This window comes from Procambarus clarkii, chromosome 82 (genome assembly GCF_040958095.1).
Source record: "Procambarus clarkii isolate CNS0578487 chromosome 82, FALCON_Pclarkii_2.0, whole genome shotgun sequence".
In the NCBI taxonomy this organism is placed as follows: domain Eukaryota; kingdom Metazoa; phylum Arthropoda; class Malacostraca; order Decapoda; family Cambaridae; genus Procambarus; species Procambarus clarkii.
Window position 1 is genome coordinate 5654329 of NC_091231.1, and position 11201 is coordinate 5665529.

At 45.2% G+C, this 11201-nt stretch overlaps 1 long non-coding RNA gene across 1 annotated transcript; it reads left to right on the forward strand.

The window, feature by feature from the left end:
- Positions 1-9812: 9812 nt before the first annotated feature.
- LOC138358248 (uncharacterized) lies at positions 9813-10774 on the forward strand. Its single transcript, XR_011225285.1, has 3 exons — positions 9813-9889; positions 9934-9978; positions 10669-10774. It is a non-coding gene; the product is annotated as an uncharacterized lncRNA (long non-coding RNA).
- The last annotated feature ends 427 nt before the right edge of the window (positions 10775-11201 follow it).

Below are 11201 nucleotides of genomic sequence, written 5' to 3' on the forward strand. Positions count from 1 at the left end.
CAGAACAGTCACCACTGTAGCGTACAGGAGACAGTCACCACTGTAGCCTACAGGAGACACTCATCACTGTAGCCTACAGGAGACAGTCACCACTGTAGCGTACAGGAGACACTCATCACTGTAGCCTACAGGAGACAGTCACCACTGTAGCCTACAGGAGACAGTCACCACTGTAGCCTACAGGAGACACTCATCACTGTAGCCTACAGGAGACAGTCACCACTGTAGCGTACAGGAGACACTCATCACTGTAGCCTACAGGAGACAGTCACCACTGTAGCGTACAGGAGACAGTCACCACTGTAGCCTACAGGAGACAGTCACCACTGTAGCCTACAGGAGACAGTCACCACTGTAGCCTACAGGAGACAGTCACCACTGTAGCCTACAGGAGACAGTCACCACTGTAGCCTACAGGAGACAGTCACCACTGTAGCCTACAGGAGACAGTCACCACTGTAGCCTACAGGAGACAGTCACCACTGTAGTGTACAGGAGACAGTCATCACTGTAGCCTACAGGAGACAGTCACCACTGTAGCATACAGGAGACACTCATCACTGTAGCCTACAGGAGACAGTCACCACTGTAGCCTACAGGAGACAGTCACCACTGTAGTGTACAGGAGACAGTCATCACTGTAGCCTACAGGAGACAGTCACCACTGTAGCGTACAGGAGACAGTCACCACTGTAGCCTACAGGAGACAGTCACCACTGTAGCCTACAGGAGACAGTCACCACTGTAGCCTACAGGAGACACTCATCACTGTAGCCTACAGGAGACAGTCACCACTGTAGCGTACAGGAGACACTCATCACTGTAGCCTACAGGAGACAGTCACCACTGTAGCGTACAGGAGACAGTCACCACTGTAGCCTACAGGAGACAGTCACCACTGTAGCCTACAGGAGACAGTCACCACTGTAGCCTACAGGAGACAGTCACCACTGTAGCCTACAGGAGACAGTCACCACTGTAGCCTACAGGAGACAGTCACCACTGTAGCCTACAGGAGACAGTCACCACTGTAGCCTACAGGAGACAGTCACCACTGTAGTGTACAGGAGACAGTCATCACTGTAGCCTACAGGAGACAGTCACCACTGTAGCATACAGGAGACAGTCACCACTGTAGCCTACAGGAGACAGTCACCACTGTAGCATACAGGAGACAGTCACCACTGTAGCCTACAGGAGACAGTCACCACTGTAGCGTACAGGAGACAGTCACCACTGTAGCGTACAGGAGACAGTCACCACTGCAATATACAGGGAATAGTAACCTCTGGGGCGTGTGGAGGTGTTGACCACTAAGAACAAGCCTAAACCACTTGTCTTCCTTCACAATGATTACATCACATGAGAAGTGGAAAGACAATAAATAATAATAATATACTTTTGAGTCAATGAAGTCTCAGACGTCGTGTCATTACGGAATGTTCAGTGAGAGAGTTGTTATTGAGTTTGATGACATGAGGACAGTTCTCCCTCGTGTCGCTCAAAATATCTGGTATAATTTTTTGAATTCATGAGCCATCTTGAGTTTTTTTTTGTACATCTTAAGTTAAAGAAAGTTTGCCATAGCGTAGTGGCTTAATTAGCGAGAATTTATTTGTTCTTATTGTTCCATGCATGGTTATGAATGAAAAAACAGACATTTCTAATATCTGGTAATTTTTATATACAATAGATATTTAAGAGAGCAATGGCTGTACTGTTAATTGTTCCATTACAGTCAAGGGAATAGCACAGTGTGCCTTTCTTGTTTCAAAAATAAGTTACTGATAATCTTAGTATAACTTCTTTAGAGTTATGATGTTATAACATATTTATTTTTTATTTTTAAGTGTGCAATTTGGATTTAATCTTCCAATAGTAAATAATGTCTTGTGTTAAAGTCATCTGGATATATCATTTGTCAATTTGTTTGCGATCATAAATATTCCCAATGATACGAACACCACAGGTGACGCAGTCATTGTCTATATACACCCTCGCCTCATTAACGCTGCGTGATATAGGGCGAGCAGTGCCTTCATTGCCTCTCGGATCAAGGGTACGTATGCCACCACCTGGCAACTGATCATCAGGTACTTGTCCTTAGACAAGTTCTGAGCGTCGGTCGTCAATCATAGTGGCTTAGTTTACAATAATTAAGTAGTTTTTGAGCTTCGAAGCACCGCGAGGCTGCCTTTAGCAATAATAACCTCGGGTCAAGAATGACCCTCGCAGCGTTTCCAACCTCATCAACTGTGTATTAAATACAAACTAAACCGCCATGATTGAGGAAAGATGCACATGTGTCGTAAGTTGACACACAAATGCTTGATGAATACTGGCTATGAATGTTACCTTCCGGAGGCCGAACTCAGATTCGCCTACGAGTGTATATTGTAAATTATTATGTAGATACTGATCCTTAATTGGCCTCCCCCCTCATACTTTGTATCATACAGGTACGGTGTACAGTATTGTTGTATTTGTTTATCAGTTATAAGGCTTGTTCGGGGGTGTGAATGTTGTTGGTACCCAGAGACCTTCCTCGTCGTCTCGCTGTATACAATGTCTACCCGATATTGCTCATGTTATGTAGTTTAGTATGTAGAGGAATCTATAGGTCACCCGCATCCCTCCTGACCTTGGCACCGGTGGTTGTGACCTTTACTGAATATTCATGTATGGTGGCATACCATATATTAACAAATGGTTCTGTCACTGTATGGTGCCATACTATACAGCCTTGGTTGATGACCTAAATGCATGACATCATCAGTAACCTTCCTAAGTGACACCATGAGTGACCTAAGTGACACCATGAGTGACCTAAGTGACACCATGAGTGACCTTCCTAAGTGACATCATGAATGACCTTCCTAAGTGACATCATGAGTGACCTTCCTAAGTGACACCATGAGTGACCTTCCTAAGTGACACCATGAGTGACCTTCCTAAGTGACACCATGAGCGACCTTCCTAAGTGACACCATGAGCGACCTTCCTAAGTGACACCATGAGTGACCTTCCTAAGTGACATCATGAGTGACCTTCCTAAGTGACACCATGAGTGACCTTCCTAAGTGACACCATGAGCGACCTTCCTAAGTGACACCATGAGTGACCTTCCTAAGTGACACCATGAGTGACCTTCCTAAGTGACACCATGAGTGACCTTCCTAAGTGACACCATGAGTGACCTTCCTAAGTGACACCATGAGTGACCTTCCTAAGTGACACCATGAGTGACCTTCCTAAGTGATACCATGGGTGACCTTGCATGACACCATCAGTGACCTTAAGTAGTGCTATAAATGACTTTCCTAACACCATCAGTGACCTTTTTAAGTGGTACAGTGTAACTTTACTGTACACTGATATTGTGACCTTTTTATTTTGCCATCGTTTATTGATATGGTCACATCAATCACTTCATAATACCCCTCAAGGACCTTACTGAATGGTATCATTGAAAACATAATGTTATTGTACGATGCCATCGGTGTCCTTTACGTATGACGTCATTATTGGTAATGGTGTCAAGTAGACCTTAATGATTGGAGCCATCAGTGACCTTATTTTAGATCAACTTCAAGGACCATGCTGTTACCATCCTTACTGTGACCTTAGTGTGTCGTGGCACGACATTACAACATATAGAATTGGCCTGACACGAAAGTACCAGAGTGACCTTTATATCTGGTCCCCATCAGTGAATTTTCTGAGTGATGTCAGATGGGATCTTGCAGTTTGATGCCATTAATACCTTCACTGATTGGTTCCATAAGTGACCTTATTGCATTGTGGCATCAAACACTTTGTAGACTACCGTTCGTGACCTTCTAAATGATGTCACAGTTACCCTCCTGTGTGGTGTTATAATTGACCTTAGGTCTGATGGATGATACCATCAGTGACCTTTCCAGTATGCTGACACCGGCTCTGTGACTTTATTGTTTGACATCAACTTTGTATCATCACTGGCCTTAACAACTGTCACCAACAGTGACCTTACTGTATCATGGCATGAGTGACCTTACTGTGTCGTGGCACGACTGACCTTACTGAATGGTGCCAACTGATTTAACAAGTTGATGTCGTGAATGGGGGACCTTTATAGTAATATCAGGTGTTGTACTGCCTGGTGCCTTTAGTGACCTTAATTTACCCAAGTAATGATCTTACTGTGTGGTGTCATCAATGACCTTGTTGTATGGTGTCATCAGTGACCTTGTTGTATGGTGTCATCAGTGACCTTGTTGTATGGTGTCATCAGTGACCTTGTTGTATGGTGTCATCAGTGACCTTGTTGTATGGTGTCATCAGTGACCTTGTTGTGTGGTGTCATCAGTGACCTTGTTGTATGGTGTCATCAGTGACCTTGTTGTATGGTGTCATCAGTGACCTTGTTGTATGGTGTCATCAGTGACCTTGTTGTATGGTGTCATCAATGACCTTGTTGTATGGTGTCATCAGTGACCTTGTTGTATGGTGTCATCAGTGACCTTGTTGTATGGTGTCATCAGTGACCTTGTTGTATGGTGCCAGTTTGGTCTCCAAGTTATTAAGCTTTAATATATATTTCCTAATAATAGACTTTTATTTGACCTTCAACAGAAGTTCCCAGGTTTTGGTAATCTCGCGGAGACCTGTCCACGATATAGCAATACTTGGCACTTGGAGGGTGCGTTGGTATAACCTCTTAAGGTCATCACTGACCTTGTTATATAATGTCATCACTCACCCTGCTGTATGATGTCATCATCAGTAACGTTGGTATATGATGTCATCACTGACCTTGTTAAATAATATCATATATAAGGTCCCAAATGCATTTGTATTATATGGAAGAGAAGTGGCTGGAACAGATAGCGCAAGGGTGTCCAGCTGCCCCCAGCCTACCTTTGGCAGACTAGCGAAGTCACCCCCACCAGTCCTGTTCACTCATCGAAGTCATCCCCACTAAGTCACCAGTAGGTGACTTCATATGATACCAATAACTTAATATAACTCACGGGAGAGATATCTCCCGTCACGTAGGGTGCAGTCACACCTCCACAGATCTCCAGTGATACTGGAGTGATACTCAGATACTACAGATACTCGGATACTACAGTGATACTCCAGTGATCTATTGATACTGGTAATGGCTCAAAAGGGCCACCACTTACGGGCTATTCATGCCCGTGCCACCTTTTAGGTGGCTTAATCTTCGTCAATCATTAATATAACTTAAGGCACTACGGGCTCACCATAGCCCGTGTTACCTGGAACTTTATGTTTCAGGTAGCGAATCTTTAACAACAACATGATATAACTTTACATGTGGATAGCTGGGAACAGAACAGCTGAAAGAAAATCATAAGGATTTATACTTTAGGTTTATAGATAAACGGCATATCACATATACACAAACTAGCTACAACTATAGTGAGAGCTTGTAACAAAAATAATTGCTATTGATTCTTGAGCAATGAGTTCCATGGGAATGTTCTGAATATTGAATGAATGAATATTGACCCAAGTACTTTCTCTTAGTGGGGACACTACAGCAACAATGGCTAGATTGTGAGGCACTCTGTCAATATTACATTATTTCTGTCTTGCCATCAGCAGTTCCTCTGGTGTCATATTGAACAAACATATTAATTCAATCTAGTCTGAAGACGAAGAGTGATGAGGAGGAATTAGGTGGTGATGAGTGGGAGAAAGTGATGACTACACAGTTCGTCAATTTATGGGCTATTCATGCCCGTGCACCTCTTCGGTGGCTTAATCTTTATCAATCATCAGTTCGTCAACATGTCATTGCTGATTGATTAAACTTTGTAAATTATTACCGAGGGCGTATCTCTTCATCATCTTTGTATGTTGCATGTTTAAGTAAGTGTTGCCATTATCGTATATGATACTCATCATATTAGTAATTGATACTCGGGGGCCTGAAGGCTGAGTGGACAGTGTTACGAACCCGGATCCAGCGTCCGAGCACGGAGCAGTAACGACCGCGCCATCTGTGGGTCAGCTCCCGAAACCCCCGCCAAACGGACGACGACACCTGGTGAGGACGGCGAATACCGGCCACAAGGGCCAGTTTCCAGTCCCGTTCAGCACTCAACACCGCCGCTGCTCACCCCTGGTGAGGTGGTGCTCAGACACCAGCGCCATCTATGGAGTGGATAGGTGGGCGTTTGTGTCTGAGCCTGTAAGTGAGGTGCCTTAGTGTGTCCCAGTTATTGATGACGTGTCTGCTTACAGAGTCGACCTGGGACTGCTGTGATGGAAGTTGAGTCAGTCTACCCGAGGCAGCCGTCTCCATACCTTGTGCTTTGCTGCAGCAGCTGTGAAGTCGTCCCCCGGAAGAACACTGTGGTGTTACCCTGCCAGTGGAGTGGCAGTAGAAGGATTACCCGGGACCGACTGCTGGAGACAATCATCCACTGGGGTATTGAGGACAGGAGAGTGATTTGTGGTGTCACACGAGGCTCCTGTCTAGGGCGTTACCCCTTATATCGTTCGTGGAGTGGCCCGACCAGCCTTGCTGATCCGGAACCTGCCAGCAGACCAGCTGGACGTGTGGTTGACGGCCTCCACGGCGGTGCCCCCAGTGGACCTGTGTTTTGGCTGACCTGTGGCCAGGGTAGGCTCAACTTCTCAGAAGAATTCGTTGTGAGGCCACGAAGAAGCACCGAGGATTTAGCACCGAGAGCGAGGATCCATAGTCTTCAGCAGAAGACTACAGTGTATTTCCCCTGTAAAATAAGTGTTTATTACCCCTCCCCCTGTGCACTCTTTTATATCTTATTTATTTATTTGGTGATGGTGAATTATAATCTTAAGTTCTTAACTTTCTTTCCCTTCCCCCTTTAAGTTACTTGCGTCACGGATCACATCCCTTGATAGCCACTACTGGCTTGGGGCCGGATACATCTTCCTCTAACAACAACAGAGTAAGAACCCCGTTGCGTCCCGAGAGGGCCGTAACAGACAGCGCTCAGGGTTCGTAGTCCTAAAGGTCCGGGTTCGATCCCCAGCGAAGGCGGAAACATATTCCCAGAGTTTCTTTCACCTTGATGCTCCTGTTCACCTAGAAGTAAATAGGTACCTGGTAGTTAGACAGCTGCTTCCTGAGGGGGTGTGAAAATTAGAATTAAGGCCTTACCCGAAAAGCTATGCGTGCTAGTGGCTGTACAAGAATGTAAGAACTCTTGTATATATATAAATAAATAAATATGAAATAAATCAAAATCATATAAAGGGGCGACTGTTGAAGAAAACGTTAACACTAGGGCAACAGTAATTACTTATATTAGTATTATATATGAGAGAAGTGATGTTGTGGTAAGAAGGGGAGATGGTAGAGAGGAGGGGAGAGATTTATTATTATTAACATCTTTGTTGACAAAATTAATTACAATTTTGCCTAATCTGAGGATTTCAATTAAGTCATATTAAATTGAGGATAATGCTGGTATTCACTGTCACGTAGGACAGAGGGTCATACACAAGGCAATAGGTCTAAACTGTAGGCTGAAGCACATATATATCATGGTTACAATCAATGTTTTAATGTATGAATATGTGAAAATAACTTTCTGTTGTGCACTGCCACACAAGGGCAGGGATGGGTTCATAAGTGATGCAGCTTTAGAAGTAATATAAATAAAAATTGTTCTTCATTTTTTAAAATGGACAAGCAAATTTTGGAACAGTTAGTGGTACAATAAGTCAGGAAGTCCAAAGTCTTTTACGGTTTCACATTCAACAATATAGTGTTCTAGTGAATGCATTAAAGGTTTATCACAGAGTTTACAATCTGAGTATTCTGGTAGTGGCTGACCCTCATTAACCTGCCAGATGTGTCTATAGCCAAGGAGAGGGTAATATAGGGAGTGACCCAAGGCCACTCCCTCCCCCACTCCACACATTAAGTTCAGTTTATTCAGGTAAGGTACATACATACAAGTGATGTTACATTAATGGATCAATATATAGATAGAGCTAGTACATACAATGCCTAAAGCCACTATTACGCAATGCGTTTCGGGCAGGAAACGTGTGGTACATCTCCCGTCACGTGGTACACTGTGGTACTCCCACTCGTGTGGTACACGAGTGGTGGTAAACACTTATTTTTTCCTTCGTCGTCAGAAACTTCCTAAAAAAATAACACTTGGAGCACACCCGTCCCTTCCTCTTGTATGACGCGTGTGTAGTATGGGAAGTGTTAGTGAGCCCTGCTTTACACCATCTTACTGCCCTCTCCATTCTCAACTCTCAGATGTCACTGATTGATTGATGAAGATTAAGCCACCCAAAAGGTGGCACGGGCATGAATAGCCCGTAAGTGGTGGCCCTTTTGAGCCATTACCAGTATCAAAAGATGATACTGGAGATCTGTGGAGGCGCAACTGCACCCTGCAGATGTCACTACTGTATCTCCTGTTATATATTCAGGTGTTCTTCCTTGTTCTGTTGTGCTCTTTTTCCTTGTCGTTTCGAGTCAATTGATCTTTCGTTCTGTATTGCCTTCTTGGAAAGATTAATAAGACTCTGGGATGAGGCTACGGTCAGAGACTCATTCACAAGATACATTTCAGCTATTCAGACCACTTTGATAAATTCATTAAAGATAATGTTTTTAAAAGCCGTTTTAAAAGCATCTAATTAATTTTGTTCACTTTCAGCCCCTGTCCCCTCCCCCGCCACCCCCACACATCCTCCCCAGACAGGATGTTATGTGTGGCTGAGGGGTTGTGTGGGGGAAAGGGGGGTAGGCATCGTGTTGAAAGCATTAACCAACTGCCGTACTCCTCTGTCAATGTCCAATACCCCTCAGGCTCAGTATGAAGTCCATCTTTCATGTTAACTTGAAAGCAGATTTTCACACTTCAATTAATTTCTAGCACAATAGTTGTTACAGTGAGTCAAATAATATCTTGTTAGTGATGTGTTGCGTCTGGCAGGCACATATGTGCGTCACACTCTGGCTTGTATCGTCTGGTAACTTAGTTAAGAAGAGCCACTGGGAAAACTAAATATTGTTTAGAGGGAGCAGAGTGCAGAAGGCCAGACAATACTCCAAGACCACAGTGTAAACAATAACAGTAAACAGATATGTTACACATGGCGCTACACCACATTGGAACTGTGGTGCACTCTCTCCACCGGTCCTGTGGCCCACACTCTCCAGTAAATGTCAGGATATTATCACAATACCTTTGTATTATTATTTAACTTTATTTTTTTATCTGAACTTCAACTTTGTATAAAAATTCGACTTAGTATAAAAATCTTATAATAATTCACAGATACAGCAATACACAATCTCAGGCAGGGCGAGACGTATGGGCAAGTCTCCTTACACCCACTGCCTCTGTTCACCTAGCAGGGATTAGGAACCTGGGTGTTAGTCGACTATTGTGGGTAGCAGTCTGGGGAGTGGTCAAGTGCTGCACATATCCGCGGTATACTCGAATTTCCCAGAAACGCCGCCAAGGACAGCACGAGGAAAAATTGTCGAAAGGTTACACATGCAACACGCCACAAGACAACGACACAGGCGCCACAAGACAACGACACAGTCGCCACAAGACAACGACACAGGCGCCACAAGACAACGACACAGGCGCCACAAGACAACACAGGCGCCACAAGACAACGACACAGGCGCCACAAGACAATGACACAGGCGCCACAAGACAACGACACAGGCGCCACAAGACAACGACACAGGCGCCACAAGACAACGACACAGGCGCCACAAGACAACGACACAGGCGCCACAAGACAACGACACAGGCGCCACAAGACAACGACACAGGCGCCACCAAGACAACGACACAGGCGCCACCAAGACAACGACACAGGCGCCACCAAGACAACGACACAGGCGCCTCAAGACAACGACACAGGCGCCACAAGACAACGACACAGGCGCCACCAAGACAACGACACAGGCGCCACAAGACAACGACACAGGCGCCACCAAGACAACGACACAGGCGCCACCAAGACAACGACACAGGCGCCACAAGACAACGACACAGTCGCCACAAGACAACGACACAGTCGCCACCAAGACAACGACACAGGCGCCACAAGACAACGACACAGTCGCCACAAGACAACGACACAGTCGCCACAAGACAACGACACAGTCGCCACAAGACAACGACACAGTCGCCACAAGACAACGACACAGTCGCCACAAGACAACGACACAGTCGCCACCAAGACAACGACACAGGCGCCACAAGACAACGACACAGTCGCCACAAGACAACGACACAGTCGCCACAAGACAACGACACAGTCGCCACCAAGACAACGACACAGGCGCCACAAGACAACGACACAGTCGCCACAAGACAACGACACAGTCGCCACAAGACAACGACACAGTCGCCACAAGACAACGACACAGTCGCCACAAGACAACGACACAGTCGCCACAAGACAACGACACAGGCGCCACAAGACAACAACACAGGCGCCTCAAGACAACGACACAGGCGCCACAAGACAACGACACAGGCGCCACCAAGACAACGACACAGGCGCCACAAGACAACGACACAGTCGCCACCAAGACAACGACACAGGCGCCACAAGACAACGACACAGGCGCCACAAGACAACGACACAGGCGCCACCAAGACAACGACACAGGCGCCACAAGCCCGCTACAACGAGTGGGTCGGAAGGTCCCAGAGTCCCAAAAAGCTCAAAAGTCACGCCCCTTTCTCCACGCCCAAAGTCAAAAAGTGGGTTAAGGCCCAAACAAAGTAACTACTACAGATATACGATAATACTCAAATTTGCAACGATGCTCAGCTGGTTTACTACAGTATACTAGAGTGTATACTAGAGCGTCCCAGTATACTAGAGTGTATACTAGAGCGTCCCGGTAGTACAGTCGGGTTCGTTCTCGACCCACAATCTCGAATTCCGGGCGGGACAGAAATAGCTGGGTATATTTCCTTTCACCTAATGCCTATGTTCACCTAGCAGTGAGTTAGTCAGCATGTTGTGGGGTTGCCTCCTGGACAGGGTCAGTAATTGGCCCTTAAGGGGGGGGACCTCGACCACAGTGAATATATATATATATATATATATATATATATATATATATATATATATATATATATATATATATATATATATATATATATATATATATATATATATATATATATATATTA